General features: G+C 45.1%; 1 protein-coding gene across 1 annotated transcript in view; it reads right to left on the reverse strand.

The window, feature by feature from the left end:
- Positions 1–16,318, reverse strand: part of SLC38A1 (solute carrier family 38 member 1) — a 69,180-nt gene extending 52,862 nt beyond the window's left edge. The window contains exons 1-2 of the mRNA XM_032347974.1: positions 16,089–16,318; positions 1,294–1,402 (exon numbers count right to left, since the gene is read on the reverse strand). The gene's annotated coding sequence lies outside the window, so the exon portion shown is untranslated. The remainder of the gene's footprint in view (positions 1–1,293; positions 1,403–16,088) is intronic.
- Positions 16,319–17,225: the final 907 nt, after the last annotated feature.

Raw genomic sequence — 17,225 nt, forward strand, 5'->3', positions numbered from 1 at the left:
AGGCAAATACCAGTACTAAGTTCATCACAAAGAATAAATGTTTTTTTCCTTTGGCTTAAACAGGACATTTTTTTTCACAGTTCAGGAGGCTAGGTGTCCAAGAGCAAGGAGTCAACAAGTTTTGTTTCTTCAGAGGCCTTGTGGATAGCTATGCCTTCTCTCTGTGTCCTCACGGGACTTGCTGCTGTCTCTGTGTTGTCTGTGTCCTAATCTCCTTTTTTAAAAATACATTTTTATTATTATGAAATAACCTATCTGAAATCTAACTCATTCTTGAAAATGAAAGCTGCAAAATGGGGTAAGTTAAAGTTAGTGACACCTCTTACCAAGACTGAGGCCACACTTAGAAATTCCTCTCTGTGCAATTTATCATCTATCTATTAAGGATCGATAATGAAGGATTTCAAAGTTTGAAAAAAGTCAAATTCAAGAATCTGAAGCAGCTTCATAGGAAAGTCACATTAAGACCAGTCCTTGAGAAAGAATTTTTTTTTTCTTATTCTATAACTAATACACACTCACCGTAGAAACATTAGAACAGACATTGTAAAAAAGATCCCACCACCCCAAACTGGGCCACTGTTAGACTATGATGTATTTCCTCTCCTTTTTTCTTCATTATCCTTTCCTTCTTTTTCTTCCCCCATCTCTAGCTCCCTCTTCTCTTTTCTCTCTTTTTTTTAATATTGGGATTTTAGACTGTTTTTAACCTACTTCATGTAGAATTAGATTATAAGCATTTTGTAGAACAGAATTTTTTTTTTTAAAGACTGTATTTATTTATTTATTTATTTGTCAGAGAGAGAGAGAGAGTGAGAGATCACAAGTAGGCAGAGAGGCAGGCAGAGGCAGAGAGAGAAGCAGGCTCCCTGCTGAGCAGAGAGCCCGATACAGGACTAGATCCTAGAACCCTGGGATCATGACCTGAGCCGGAGGCAGCAGCTTAACAGACTGAGCCACCCAGGCGTCCCCAGAAATGTTTTGTAAAAACATATTAGTTCCTGGGGCGCCGGGGTGGCTCAGTGGGTTAAAGCCTCTGCCTTCGGCTCAGGTCATGATCCCAGGGTCCTGGGATCGAGCCCCGCGTCGGGCTCTCTGCTCTGCGGGGAGCCTTTTTCCTCCTCTCTCTCTCTCTGCCTGCCTCTCTGCCTACTTGTGATTTTTCTCTGTCGAATTAAAAAAATATACATATATTAGTTCCTTATTAATAAATAATATAAGCTTTGCAGAAAAAATTAGAAAATACATTTTTGTAAATGAAGGGGGGCACAAATTAACAGGAAAAAAAGTTACCTGTTATGTCAGCACACAGAGATGATCACTGTATACATAGATGACCTTCCAGGGCCTTTCTACCCACATAGATACAGTGCCTGGCGCACAGTAGGCACTCAATAAATATCTGTGAAATGAAAAGAGTACAAATAAAAAACAGGTATACATTTACAAAAATGGAAATCATACAGCTTTTAACACAAACACACATATATTTCTATATTTTATTTATTTACTTGACAGAAAGACAGAGAGAGAGAGAACACAATCAGGAGAGTGGGAAGCAGGCTTCCCGCTGAGCAGAGAGCCCGACGCGGGGCTCAATCACAGGATCCTGGGATCATGAGCTGAGCTGAAGGCAGACGCCTAACAACTGAGCCACTCAGGTGCCCCAGATATTTTTTCGCTTAAGAAGATACCATCTCCTATCCCGAGTTACGTGGAGATAGTAAACGTGGGTCTACACCATCGCTGCAAATGTTTGCTGCTCTGCGAGACGCTGCTCTGCGTAAATTGACACCCAACCCTTTACTTCTGGACAGTGACCCTGCTTAGCAGACAAGAGACTGACAGGTGGAGATGGGGCCTGAGCTGAGACTCCTCAGTGAAGGAGATCATGGTCAACGGCACTGGCAGGAAGTGCAGGTTGAGTTCAAGAAGCAAAGAATGACACCTTCACTGAAATACAGAGGTGATTATAAGACAATACAATTAATGAAAAGGCCTAACAGGGTCACTTTGTGAAGATCTTGATGTTAGCTCAATCATAATTACACTCTTTCAACATTTATAATGGGTTACAAATTAAAGTTTAATCAGCACAGAACATCTTTGGTCCTTTACCACAATCTGGTGAGGTACTCTTAAGCAAGAATTATCTCAGTATGCTGATTGGTACATTTTACCAAGAGCACCAACATAAAAGACGTAAGTCTCTACTCTTCATGGTGTTATGTATCAGAGAAGAAGATCCACAGAGAACCTTGTCTAGGCTTTTTAAGCAAGAAAGACAAATATCTGCATGATAGAGACCCAACTATATGGCAGAACAAAGAGTAAATCCAGAAAGATTTCAGAAGTATACATGGATATGGATGTACAGAAGTCAGGAGGCAAGCAGGCAGGAAGGAAGGGGGAAAAGGGGGGGCCTGGAGCAACGAGCTAAGGTCTTACAAAGTTAGGACTTGAACTATGTCTAAAACCAGGTGGATTTAGACCAGTGGATTGGGAAGACATAACTTGTACTAGGAATAGCACTGGCCAAATGTGCACAGAACAGACTTGCATGACCATTCAGATGAAACTCGCTAGTGCAGAGGGAGCAAGGTACATGTTCTTGAGTAGTGGAAGGTTTACAGCTTTGGTAAATGCTGATTAAAAGACTGCAGGGGGGCATGCTTGGGTATCCAACTCTTGACCTCAGCTCAGGTCTTGATCTCAGGATCGTGAGTTCAAGCACCACACTGGGCTCTGCACTGGGCTCCACGCTGGGCGTGGAACCTACTTTAAAAAATATATATATATGTATATTATATTTTTTATATATATATATATATATATATATATAATAAAATACTATAGAGGGAAAGACAAACCAAAGAATATATTGTCACTTAAGCCACGTCAAAAATCACTTTTGGGGACAAATACAGTCTCAATTGCTAATATACTTCAGAGTGGATTGGCCTGCTTGGTATTTGTTCCTACTCCTGTTAGTCCAGTTCTGTAATGATGGAAAGGTGAGAGCTACATTTCCCATGATCTTTTGCAGCTGGGGTTCTAGGCATATTTGGATCCCACCAATCAGAGAGCAAGGTGGGGGGAGTGGGGCAAGGCTTCCATGTTGCTGGTGCAGTTCTAGCAGGTGCAGCAGAAGGTTCTGGAACCAGCAATTGAGGCTCTGGATTCCTGATCATCAGATTTAGGTCCCGTGGTGTGTTTCTGCATCATGCAGCTGAGACAGTGAGAAACTGGCTTCCTGGTTCCCTGGCTTCCAGATGAAGGCACAAGGAGCAGTTCCCCTCCGGACTAGTTTTAAGTGGTGGTATTCCAGTAATTATTCCAAGAGACCCAGCCTAGGACCTGTCCTGACATCTCTTCTGACAATTTTATAGACACTTAATTACCTGTATTAAATCCTTTTCACTTAACATACGTAGAAAGATCTCTGCTACATGCAACTAAACCCTAACTGATATTCATAATTTTATTCCCCCCTCTTTAAATTTTTTTTTTTTTACGGGAACTTTTAAACATACATGCAAGTAGACAGAACTGAATAATGAGCCCCCATGAACCAACTTCAACAATTATCAATTCAGGCCAGTCTTGTTGAAGTTTAACCCCCACCATCACAGAGAATTATTCTAAAGCAGATCTCAGATATCTTCTCATCTGTAAATATTTCAGCACTTATCTCTGAAAAAAATACTTTTATAAAACAATACCTCAGATCACTATCAAACCTAAAAAAAAAATAATGCCTTCATATCAATAATATCCAGTCACACACACTTAACTTAAAAATTGTTATGAATTTTTTATTCTGTGCAACTAGTAAGATGAAACCTTTCCTAGCTCAACTAGCTAGGTCAGTAGTTTTGAGAAAGCATTAGGCCTCAGGCCACTGATGATCCTATTCTTCCTGCCATCTCTTCTCATGTCTAAGCCAGTTTGCCCATCTGAGGTCCTTGGATAACATGAATCCAGGAGCTGCTTTTTGTATCTCAAAAGGCCTCAAACAAGCCAAACAAGTTGACTAAAATGTCAGGTATCTTTGCTTTAGGCTAGATTGCGTTAACTTGCTGTGATGATCCTAAATTCTGACCAGCAATTTTGTATTTCTTTGAGTAATAAAAACTGGAAATAAATTAATATATTAAAGTTGTAGTCAACACTCATTAAACAGTATACTTAACAATCTGGATATTGCATCACATATAAATTATACTTCAACTAACACAAATCCTAGTGTATAGAAACGCAACTGACTTCTGTACATTGATTTTATATCATGCGACTTTGCTAAACTCCTCTATCAGTTTTGTGGCAGGTTTTGGGTGGAATCTTTTGGGTTTTCTATATAAAGCATCATGTTTTCTGCAAAGAGTGAAAGTTTGACTTCTTTGCCATTTTGGATGCCTTTTATTTCTTTTTGTTGTCTGATTGCTGAGCCCAAGATTTCCAGTACTGTGTTGAACAACAGTGGTGGTAGTGGACATCCCTGCTGTGTTCCTGACCTTAGGGGAAAAGCTCTCAGTACTTCCTCATTAAGGATGATATTCCCTGTGGGGTTTTCACATATAGCTTTTATGATATTGAGGTATGTTCCCTCTATCCCTACACTGCAGAGAGTTTTTAATCAAGAAAGGATGCTGTATTTTGTCAAATGCTTTTTCTGCATCTATTGAGAGGATTGTATAGTTCCTGTACTTTTTTTTAATTAACATGGTATATCACATTGATTGATTTGCAGATGTTGAAGAACCCTTGTGGCCCAGGAATAAATCCCACTTGGTCACGGTGAATGATCCTTTTAATGAACTGCTGGATCCTATTAGCTAGTATCTTGGTGAGAATTTTTGCATCCATGTTCATCAGGGATATTCATCCGTAGCTCTCCTTTTTGCTGGGGTCTTTGTCTGGTTTTGGGATCAAGATAATGGGTGGCCTCATAAAATCAGTTTGAAAGTTTTCCTTCCATTTCTATTTTTTGAAACAGCTTCGGAAGAAGTATTCATTCTTCTTTAAATGTTTGGTAGAATTCTACTGGGAGGCCATCTTGTCCTCGACTCGTTTGTTGAGAGATTTTTTATTTCTGCTTCAACTTCTTTGCTGGTTATAGGTCTGTTCAGGTTTTCTATTTCATCCTGTTTCAGTTTTGATAGTTCACACATATCTAGGAATGCATCCATTTCTCCCAGATTGTCTAATTTGTTGGCATAAAATTGCTCATAATATTCTCTTATAACTGCTTGTATTTGTGCAGTGTTGGTTGTGAACTCTCCTCTTTCATTCATGATTTTATTTATGTGGGTTATTTCTCTTTTCTTTTTGATATGTCTGGTGAAGGGGCTATTGATCGTATTAATTCTTTCAAAGAACCGGCTCCTAGATTTGTTGACCTGTTCTACTGTGTTTTGTTTTGTTTTAATTTCTGTATCATTGATTTCCACTCTAATCTATATTATTTCTCTTCTCCTTCTGGACTTGGGATTTATTTGCTGTTCTTGTTCCAGCTCCTTTTGGTGAAAGGTTAAGTTGTGTATTTAAGAATTCTTTCTTGAGAAAGCCCTGTATTGCTATATACTACCCTATGACCCAGCAACTCCCACTAGCTATATTTATCCGAAGGATACAAACACAGTGATTTGAAGGGGCACATGCACCCAATGTTTATAGCAGCAATGTCCACAATAGCCAAACTATGGAAAGAGCCCAGATGTCCATCAACAGATGAAGGGATAAAGAAGATGTGGTGTAGATATACAATGGAATATTACTCGGCCATCAAAAAGAATGAGATCTTGCCATCTGTAACAACATGGATGGAACTAGAAGGTATTATGCTAAGCGAAATAAGTCAGTCAGAGAACAATAAATATCATATGATTTCACTCATATGTGGAATTTAAGAAATGAAACAGATGAACATGGGGGCAGGAAAAAGAAATAAAATAAGATGAAACGAGAGAGAGACAAACCATAAGAGACTCGTAACTCCAGGAAACAAGCTGAGGGCTGCTGGAGGGGACGGTGATGGGGGATGAGGGAACTGGGTGATGGGCATTTAGGAGGGCACTTGAGGTAATGAGCACTGGGTGTTGTATGCAACTGATGAATCACTAAATTCTACCTCTGAAACTAATAATACACTATATGTTAACTAAATTGAATTTAAATAAAAACTTTTTATTATTTTTTTTAAGATTTTATTTATTTATTTGACAGACAAGATCACAAGTAAGCAAAGAGGCAGGCAGAGAGAGAGGGGGGAATGCAGGCTCCCTGCCGAGCAGAGAGCCGGATGCAGGGCTCAATTCCAGGATCCTGGGATTATAATCTGAGGAGTAAGCAGAGGCCTTAACCCGCTGAGCCACTCAGGCAGCCCTAAATAAAAACTTTTTAAAAAGCTTAAAATTGATACTCAAAATCTTTGAAAATGATCTTTGGGAGGTGGGGAATAATAAAAGTGGCCTTTGGTTGTGAAAAGCCTAGGATCCTGTAAGCAAACTCAAAGTAAAGACATTTTCTCTCTTCTTCAAGACTCTGACTGGCTTAACCAAATGCAAGTCACAACTCTGCTAGCCCTTTGTATTACCACTTCCTCTCCACGCGCTTCCCTGCCCTCCGCCAATCACTCTCAGCTCCATATCTGGAAAGTGACTTGTCTGTAACCTTGAAATACCAGCCCCCACCAGCCTTTTACTGCCAACAACCTGAACAACTTGCTCCCGTCTCCATCGCTCCCCTGAAACCATGCTCCACTGGCAAATTCCGGCCCCACCATTCAGGAGCTGTTGACCCCAGACAAGTAGGTTAATGTCGCTTTGCCTCAGTTTCTGAATCTGTAAACTGGAGATGAAGAATACCCACCTCAAACAGTCATTATCAAGAATCCATGCTCGACTCCAAGGGCAGCACCTGCAACAGTGCCTCTCAGGCTCCTGGGATGATACTTGCTACAACGGCTACCATTTCCCGTCAAGGCAGGTGGCCCTTTCTCAGTTCTCATTTTCTCCAACTCCTTCTTCGGCAGCAGGGAGCACGGCTTCCTGACCTCCCCCACTCCCCACCACTTGCTTCTAAGCACTGCCTCTAGGCTAACTTCCTTCTCCCGCCTGGAGGGTAGGGGTTCCTCCTTCTAGCACACACTCCAAATTCTTTCCTTTTTAAGGTTTCAAGCCTGGAGTGTCAGGTTCCATCCCACAAAGGCATCTTTCAGACTTTTTCCCCAGTCTTTCTCATTTCATAAAACTGGCATTCCTCTGCATTATGAAATAGGATCTCCCTCATAAATACTACTTGATAAAGATCAAGTCACTTAACATGTCACATGTTTCTTCATCTGTAAAATGAGAAGGCTGGAGGGAGAGAGGATTTCTCAGGTTCCTTCCAGCTCAGAAAAATTTCCACAAATTCTTTTTAGACGCCAGCTGCCCGCTGGACTTCTTCACGCGGATGTTTGCCATTACATCAAACTCCACTTGCCTAGCTGAACACATCGCTGACCTCACACATCACTTTTGCTATTCCTGTTAAAGATAATGTTTGTTCTCCTCATCACTCAGACTTGGGGCCCGGGTATGGCTTTAATGCTGTTGACTAACTAATCAGTCACCATGCCCCATCAACATTCTTCCGTATGTCCCCTCTCTGCCCCTCATCCCTGCCCACCCACAACTGGCTCTCCTCCATGCTACCTGCTGACCCTGCCTCTCCCCACTACAGAGTCAGGTTGTTCCTGAAAATACATGTCTGGCCCATCCCTCTTCTCTTCTTGCCAATCATAATTTCCCAAAGCCTACAGGATGAAGTCTAACTCTGGAACCTTACAACACAATCCCAGATTACTCGTAACTAGCTCTTTAATTTTCTCTCCAAGGACATTCCTCCTGAACCTTCCATTCCCTCAATCAATCTGGTCTTACACAGTTTTCTGCTTTGTTCACACCATTCCTTTGGCCCTGAACATGCTCCCCTCCCCCTTCTTGTGAAGCCCATTTCTTTTTTTTTTTTTTTTAAGATTTTTATTTATTTATTTGACAGACAGAGATCGCAAGTAGGCAGAGAGGCAGGCAGAGAGAGAGGAGGAAGCAGGCTCCCCGCTGAACAGAGAGCCCGATGCGGGGCTCAATCCCAGGACTCTGAGATCATGACCTGAGCCGAAGGCAGAGGCTTTAACCCACTGAGCCACCCAGGCACCCCGTGAAGTCCATTTCTATTAGAGTACATTTCTCTTAAAGCCCAGCTTGTTTGTTTTCATGCTTTTTTTTTTTTTTTAAATTTCAAACCAACCTTCCCTGTGATCTCTCTCTTCAATGAGCAACCCATGATTGATTTTTACCTGTCATGGATTCTTTAAGCATTTTTGTATAGATTACTCATTGGCTTATACAAGGGTTCTTATATATGTTGATAGTCTTCATGTGTACTTATCATCCTCCGTAATTAGAATTTCAGCTCCTTGAAAACAGGGGTCATAGACCATGTAGCTCCCTAGCACATGGTAGTAGCAAATACGTTAACAATAATAATGACGACTAAATTTAAAAAACAAGCTATGATCATCTGTCTGCAGACAATATATTAATGATCCTCACAAACACTTCCTCAGTAAAACAAAATAGAAATGGGAAGATAAAGGAAGTAACATGAATAGCCTCACCTCCTGGTTTTCATGAAGTCTGCCACTTACGTCCTTTTACATTTAATCTGGGCATGTGAGAATTATGCTGAAATACATTTAAAACTGTGAAGTACTATATAAATGGAAGGTATTTATCATGAACATCACAGTCACTATGCTTGGAATGTTTAGGAATTCTTGGCATGATTTCGAAAGGTCCAGAGAAAGTGGAATTAATCAAGGCAGTGGTTCTGTACTGGGGACAATTCTGGCAATGTCTGGAGATATTTCTGACCGTCACAAGTGAGGGGATGCTGCAGATTGCTAGGGGAGAGAGGTCAGAGCATGCTGGGAAATGTTATACAATGTACAGGATGGCAGTCCACAACAGTCGTCTGGCTGCAAATGTCAGCAGTGCCAAGGAAAAGAAGCCCCCTGTCAAAGGAAGCTCGCCAGGGAATAAGCGGCTCACTTCCTGGGACAGGAGGAGCCCTGCATCCTATCTTGTTCACAGTCTCCCGACACCTGCACCCATCGCTCCAGAATTCCTCTTCTCTTCCGGTTCCTTTTTTTTCTTTTTTTTAAAGATTTTATTTATTTATTTGACAGAGATCACAAGTAGGCAGAGAGAGAGAGGAGGAAGCAGGCTTCCTGCTGAGCAGAGAGCCCGATGCGGGACTCGATCCCAGGACCCTGAGATCATGACCTGAGCCGAAGGCAGCAGCTTAACCAACTGAGCCACCCAGGCGCCCTCTCTTCCGGTTCCTATGTGGTCTTTTAAATGTCCGTTATCAATGTGGCCAGCCTATGATATCTGGGAATTAACCTATCCATATTTAGATGTTTTGAGACAACTCTGATTCCTCTAAGAAAATACTGATAAACTCCAGAAGTTAACAAAGTCAATCTGTAACTTTGGATATGGGACAAACTGCATATTACATTAAAAAAATAATAATAAATCCCCGTGATGCTTAAATAAATGAGAACAGTGAATGTATTTGAGCAGTGTGGGTACCACAAAACTAAAAATCTTCCTCATTAACTGAAAATTCATAGATTTAAATAACTATGAAAAACACAGCGTTGAAACAACCTGCAACAGTTCAGCCTCTGAGAAAATTCCTTCTTGGCACATGTGTGTTTTTGCTCTAATGATGTTTTTGATCAAGAACTAAAACACTGGATAGGATTGTCTTTGTTTCTAAGGCTTCTCCAAGCTATGACAGGTAGCTCTCAACAAAATATTCAAGAATGAAGAGAAATAATGAGAATTTTAAAGCATCACAAAGTGGTGCATGTAAAACAAAAAGATCATTTACGGGGCACCTGGGTGGCTCAGAGGGTTAAGCTGCTGCCTTCGGCTCAGGTCATGATCTCAGGGTTCTGGGATCGAGTCCCCCATCGGGCTCTCTGCTCAGCAGGGAGCCTGCTTCCCTGTCTCTCTCTGCCTGCCTCTCCATCTACTTGTGCTTTCTCTCTGTCAAATAAATACATAAAATCTTAAAAAAAAAAAAAAGATCATTTACACAAAAAAAGTACAAATACACCTTTGCGTGAAAATAGAAAACATCATAAAATACACTATGCCCCAATACCAAATGATGTAATAATCCTTGGATAATTTTTTCTTCCCTCTAGGCCTGTTCTCTCACCTTAAGACAGGAAGTTCTGATTGACCAATGTTCTCTCCAAGAACACTGGAGAGTTTTAAAACCCTCTGAATTTATGATCCTATCAAGTGTTTCTTAATGGATCGCTTTCAGAGATAAGAAATGGGCTTGTGGGCAAATCTTCTGAATAGGTGAACGCGGCTGGAAGTCCTCTCAGTTCCAGACAGAGACAGAGGGATCACCCAGGGAGTTTAAAACAAATAACCTAAAACACAGCAGTTTCTGATTTAATTGGTCTAGGGTGGGATCAAGCATGGATAGTTTGAACGCTCTCCAGGGGATTCGAATGTGCTAGTACTAAGGTCTATGGATAGATTGCAAATACAACCACAGCCCACGTACGTGTAACAAATGAGCAAGGCAGACTGGGCGTAAGAACCTGGAGAACACGTATCCCACCTATTTCAGTAGGAATAGGACAGATCTTTCCATTTTTTTCAAGAAATGCCAGAAATCAGAGTGCCTGAGTGACTCAGTCAGTCAAGCGCCTGCCTTTTGCTCGAGGTCACAATCCCAACTTCCCCCACTGGGCTCCTTGCTCAGCCGGGAGGGAGCCTGCTTCTTCCTTTCCTTTCCACTTGTGCTCTCTCTTGCTATCTCTGATGCTATTGCTCTCTCTCAAATACATAAATAAAATCTTAAAAAATAAATAAATGCCAGAAATCCAATTTTTAAGTGAGGATCTGCTGTTTAGATATTGACAACTAATTTCAAACAGTTTTAAAGGGAAGTGTACGTCACACAAAATGTACCCACAGGCTTTATTTGGCTTTCTAGCCACCAGTGTGCAGCTTCAACTAAATGAGTTCCAGAAATCAAAGACAGCTTTTCCTCTGTGGTCTGTCCTGTCTCTCCTACTCAGCCTCTTCCTCCCACACCTGGGTCGGAGCCTATCCCTTTCCTTTTCCTTTCCATTGCCTCTTTCTTTTCCAATCTTCTTCATCACTCCTAAAAGATGGAAACTGAGATACACACATTAAATCTTCATGTGGCCCCGGCTGTATCACTGGGCAGGACTGTACAGCTGGGAACACTCACATCATGAATCGTAACCTGAGGCTGTGCATCCATGAAATCAACAATGCGTTGGTTCAGTCAAATCAGGGGAAAAGTCAGTCAAGCTCACAGTTCGGCAGAACTTAGACTTTATATCAAACAACATATGGAGCGCTTCATTTAAATTCTGACTTTGTTTTGTTTGCTTTAAAATCTAAGCCACTGTAATTAGAATCATCCTGGGTGTTTTTTTAAAAAATATTCGCAAGTCTGAGCTCCATCCCAGGCTGACTACATCTGAAGATCTGGAAATGGAATCTGGGCATTGGTAGCTTTTAAAATACTTCAAGTGAGACGGGGAGTCACCTGGGTGGCTCAGCTGGCTGAGTGTCCAGCTCATGTTTTCAGCTCAGGTCATGATCTCAAGGATCATAGGATCTAGGCTTAGCAGGGAGCCTGCCTGGATTCTCGCACTCTGCCCTTCCCCCCACTTGCTTCTGTGCACTCTCATTCTCTCTCTCTCCCCCTAATAAATAAATCCTTAAAAAAAATTAAAAAAAAAATTAAAGACCCCAAGTGGATCTAATGTGAAGGCAGAGTTGAGGATCACTAATCTAAACTCGTCCCGTACACCTGTGGTTTAGCAACACATTGAACTCCAAATGATTATCACCTCGAGTGCTTCTTTTAACTTGTGTAAGGGCTTCCTCCGCTCTGTTCTCATTGTGTCTTCACAACTCTGTATGTGTGTGTGAGCTCACTCTGAGCTTGGACACTATTTATTAGCAATGGACAGATGAGAAAACTAGGCATAAAAATGTGAAATGGTTTGCACAAGTGCCCCAGCTAATCATTGGCAAAGACGCACTGGAACTTCACCTGAGGCAGAGTTCCTTGATTGTAAGCCTGGTTCTTGCAAAGGGGCCATCCCGATCACTGAATTATTACTGTTATTGAGTAACCCTAACACACAGATGGGCACTAGAAAACCAATGACTATAATGTGATCAAATTTCAGAAGTGACTGTAACTGTTTTTTAAAAAGACGTGGTTTAGGGTCAGTGGTCCAAGGTGTTTTTTTCTGAAGTCTGTGATGTGATTTTGAAAGTGCTTACTTCTGCACACATCCTTCCCCCACACCCACATCACCTTTCATAGTTTCCATTAAGATATTATTTTCAGAAAACTGTTTTAAGTGATTAAATATGCACAGAATATTGGAGGTAAGGGGAATATTACTGATCAACTTTCCCACCACCTCTGATAGCTGAGATACCTGAACTCCCTTTTAATTCAAGACATATGGAGTGCTACCATGGTGCCAAGGGCTTGGCACCCATTATCTGAATTAAATCTTCAGGATAACTCAGTGGAATGGGTACCACTATCACCACCATCATCATTACCTTCATTCCCATTTAACAAATGAAAAAACAAAGGGGGAAAAACAAAGATAGCCACCTGGATGGCTCAGTCAGTTGAGCAGCTGACTCTTGATTTCAGCTCAGGGCATGGTCTCAGGGTCCTGAGATCAAGCCCCATGTCAGGTTCCACACTCAGCTGGAAGTCTGCTTGAGATTCTCTCTTCCTCCCCCTCCACCCCTTCCCTTGGACTCTTTCCCTCCTCTGCCCTTCTCCCAGCACTGTCTCTAAGTAAATAAATAAACTCTTAAAACAAACAAACAAATAAACAAAACCCCACAAAAAGCAAAAAACAACCCACTAAGGTTTGGATGTGCTAAACAATTTGCCCAATGTCCCTGGGCTGGTAAGTTGAAACCCAGTATTTACTTTTGGCTCAAAGCCTGTGGCCTCATCTCCTGCCCTCCATCACCTAGAGTGATAAAAGTGCAAAAAGTAAAAGATATATCTTTATGAAAATGCTGAGAGATGATCAGTGAACAGTGATTTGAAAGGGAAGAAAAAAAGGCATTTGGGCTAGGCCTTCCCAAATACACAGGATAACAGTAAGTGTCCTAGTCCAGAATCAATGCCCATGCTGAAGCAGAAAAACCACAGGGAGAGCACGGGGTGAACTGTGAGAAAGATGGAAAGAGATGAGGCGTCGGACTGTGGAGGGTCCTCAGTGCCTGACTAAGGAATCGAGACTTTAACCTTAGGCCATGGGAACACCCAGAAGGTTTTTAGAAGCAAAGCCACTTAAAAAAAAAAAAAAGTAAACTGAGTTTTAGAAATCCAGATCCCATGGAAGTGTGGAGACTGAATTAGGGGAGCAGGGCCTGGTACCCAAGGAGAGCAATGAGAAAGCTGTTCCGCCTCAGGAATTCCTGCTTCACTCTTTACCACGTGTTGTGCTGGCCTGAAGCACGGGTTTCTTCAGGGCACCTCCACATCTCTTTCATGATCCTTTTATCCCAATACATGGCTTGCTTTGCCATGTCTAGGACAGATGACAGGGACCTGAACTTGGGCAGTGAGAATGGAGGTGAGAAGATAGGTTTGAGAGGCATTTGCAAGGGCCTGGTAACTGCTCAGAAGTGGGGAGAGGGTAAGAGGGAAAGGGAAACAGGGTAAAGAAACCTCTGGCATGTTCGCTTGGGAGAAAGGGGAACAGATAATGGGATATAGAAAGGAAGGGATGGTCCCCAGCCACATAAAGAAGTGAATGAGACGACTCAGGTCTCAGTTTGAGAGGCATTTATTAAACAGTAACTGTGTGCAGTATATTAGGGGAACAATAATGAGTAAGATTGGTTTTTGCCCACAAGTGTCATCCAGAGGGAGGAAAAATACAAGACTAGAATAGACAGATGCCTGGCCTCTTAGTCTCTGGACAAACGTCACCCTCCCACACAGGCCCTGCTAGACGGTCATCTATTCCAAGTGCCCTCCCCATCACATGATCTTGTTTTATTTCTCCCTTAAGCTAACAAGTACCTGAAATTCATTAGATGTGCACTTACGGTCTCTTCCCCCAAGAGAAGGGAAACACGGACTTTATCTAGTCACATTATAAGAAGTCCTCAGTAGGAAATAGTTATTGAATATTGGGGGAGGAAGAGCGCCGTGAATAAACTTCATCAAGGTTTTAAGACCTCAAACCAAACTAGGCAAGTTTCCTAAATACCTAAGCTGATATGCTGAGAATTGAAGTGGCCGGAAAGAGTAAAGCCATTTTGAGGCTGGGGCCAAACAAAATCCAGGATCAGTGCCTCATCTTGACTGTTTCCGCATAGATTTCAGGAGTAGCCCCCACCCCCACCCCCACCCCGTGAGACGTTTCAACAATGAGGCCAGCCAGCCACCTAGCTCAGGTTTTATTTCCGTTGTCCTTCTGACGTCAGAAAAAGCACGAGTTGCTGCACAGTTTCTTCTATCAAGGTGACAAATTACAGCCTTGCTGTTCTCTGCAGTCTGCAAACCACAGCCTTATTCTCTCCTCCCCCTTGTATTAAAAAAATTAACTCCACTGCAGAGATGTCAAATCCGTTCACATACACATAAATACCGTTTCTTAGCGCCGGGGTCTTTTTCACTCTTAACTACATAGATCACCATGGTTTCGTCTGAGAAAGTACGTGATCCTGGCGGCAGTAAGGTTTCCACGGGAAGAAACAGTGCTATCAAAACTGGGTCCGCGCCGCAGAGAGAGACACAAAGGGCTCTCAACTGTAGCACCACCTTCTCAAGCCCGAGACCGCCTGAGAGAGGCATCCCGAAATGCGGTGAGGCTGCAACCGCGAAATTCCTTTTGCCGCCATATGCTCTTGTATATCCTCCGATCACAGTTCACCCTAAATCCAGGGGCGGGCGACCTCGCAGGCAAGCAGCGCCCAGGCAGCCCCATAACCTGCGCGGTCCCAGGGGATGCTAAGGAGCCAGACCGTCAGGGACGTGATTATGGGGGTGGGGGGGCGCCCCAGGGCGCGCACTGGGGCGAAGGAGCGCTTTCCTCCCGGCCCCGACGCGGCGAGTTCAAAGGCCTTTTGTGGCCACGTTTAGGGACGCGAGCGAAAAGCCGGAGACCGGAGGAGGGAAAGGGCGAGGAGCCGAGGGCAGTCCGCGCCCGGGCCCCGCGCGAGCGGTGGCCTTTTGTTCCCCAGCTCCCGCGGAATCCAGCTCTCAGAACAGCACTTCTCTTTCTCCCCTTCTTCTGTTGGAAAGCACCTCTTCAGGGCGGGAAAGAACAGTGAATCACCGCCAGCTTCCTTTAGTAATCTTCCCCCTGCATCCTCCTACTCTAGGCTGCTGCGAGAGGGGGCAGAGCTCGAGGAAGGGGCTGCTAACGTGCTCCTGTTTACTCGCGCTCGGCGGTTCGGTTCCCTCGCGGCGCCCAGTACCCCAGCCTCAGCCAGCCGCACGCACACCCCCGGGGGCATCACATGCTCTCCTCCGGGCCCTGTGGACGCAGGAAATTCCCCCCAAATGTCCGGATTCGAGCACTCCTCGGGTAGGCAGCAGCGCCCTCGCGTCCGCTGCACTCTCCCTCCAGACCCGCGTGGTCCCCGACCCTAGTATCATTTAACCAGATCGCGTGCCACACTCTACCGCTATGAAAACAGACCCAAAAAGTAAGCCACAGCCCACGCAAAGGTGAAATCAGGGGCCCCTGCGCCCCCTTACGCTGCCGCGTGCGTTCGGAAGAACAGACGATCTGGACTTTTCCCGTATTTAATACAAGCAAAATCCGAAGGCAGCGGGTAGAACCGCGCACTCCTTCCTTCCACGCCCGCATGGGTGTCTTGTACGTTACCGCCTCCTCTCGCATCCAAAACATGCCTTTCCTCCCTGCCGCCGCTCCCTTGGCTCCCCCTGGAAAAGCAAAATCGCCTTACCTTGGGCAATAAAGGGAAAAGTGGCAAAAGGGGACCAGGTGTCCGCCCTTCCGGGATTCCCCCGGCCGTGTGATGTCCTTTGTGTCAAGGTCTGGCTGCCGCGGCGGGGAAAAGGTGGCCTCCGTCAGCGAGGGCTGGGCGGGGAGGGTTCACACGCGGCGGCGGATTTCCGAGGAAGGTGAAGGGCGGAGGTTCCCAGCGACCTTCAGGCAGAGCGGCGTGGCCGCCCCAGCCCGCGCTCTCTGGCTCTCCTCCTCCTTTCCGGGCCGATTGCATCAGAATCTCCCCCCACCGCCAACCCCCACCCACACTCTGCTCGCCAGCCTCGCACTTACATCCACACGCTCTGGCACGGAGGGTCTCGAATCGCAGTCATTCTCCTACTGGGGGGCGCGTCGCCTTTGCACATCCATGGCTCGTGATGGTTTAAAGGGGAAAGTCAGGCCATTCCTCCGCGTCCCGCGTCCCGCGCGCCGTCGCCTCCCCTCCCGCGCGCCCGCTCTTTAACCAAAGCTGCTTGTCACTGAGCGGTGCCCGTCACATGGTGTCTCTGCTGGCGGCCGCGCCTCGCGACTTCCCTCTTGCCGCTTAGAGGATGCAGCGACCGCGGCTGGCGGAGATTGAGCATCGGGGAAGGGGCGAGGGAGGGGTTGCGGGGCGTGAGTGTGCTGGGCGCACTGACGGTGGCACCGGGAGCAGAGGCGGCGCGCAGCCTGGACACCTGCCCCACGCCCTCCTGGGGACCCGGCAGCGGGCCCAGAATTCGGCTGCGGTGGGGGCTGGAGACCCGGAGCCGTTGGGGATGGAAGTGGGAGCGACGAAGAGGGCGCCCGCGGAGGAGAGGAGGGCTGGCGACGGGGCCCCATTTCGGGGTACGCCAGAGCGCGGATGGGCCGAGGGAGCCAGGGGAGTTGCATTGTGGGAAGGTCGCAGCGTGAGGATGGCCGCGGGAGTGGCTGATCCGCGCAGCCCAGCGAACAGCTGGCGGTGTCTGGAGCTGCGGGCCGCGCTGCAGCGGTGTGTTGGCTCCGGGCACCGCGCCGAGAAGGCCCGGGTTGGTGGGGGAACCGACGGGGGCGTTGTGCAGTGGCTAGGGGAGCGGGGCGCACGAGCACCTTTGAAAACCCTTTGTCCCTA

The sequence above is a fragment of the Mustela erminea genome, chromosome 6 (assembly GCF_009829155.1).
Source record: "Mustela erminea isolate mMusErm1 chromosome 6, mMusErm1.Pri, whole genome shotgun sequence".
NCBI lineage: Eukaryota > Metazoa > Chordata > Mammalia > Carnivora > Mustelidae > Mustela > Mustela erminea.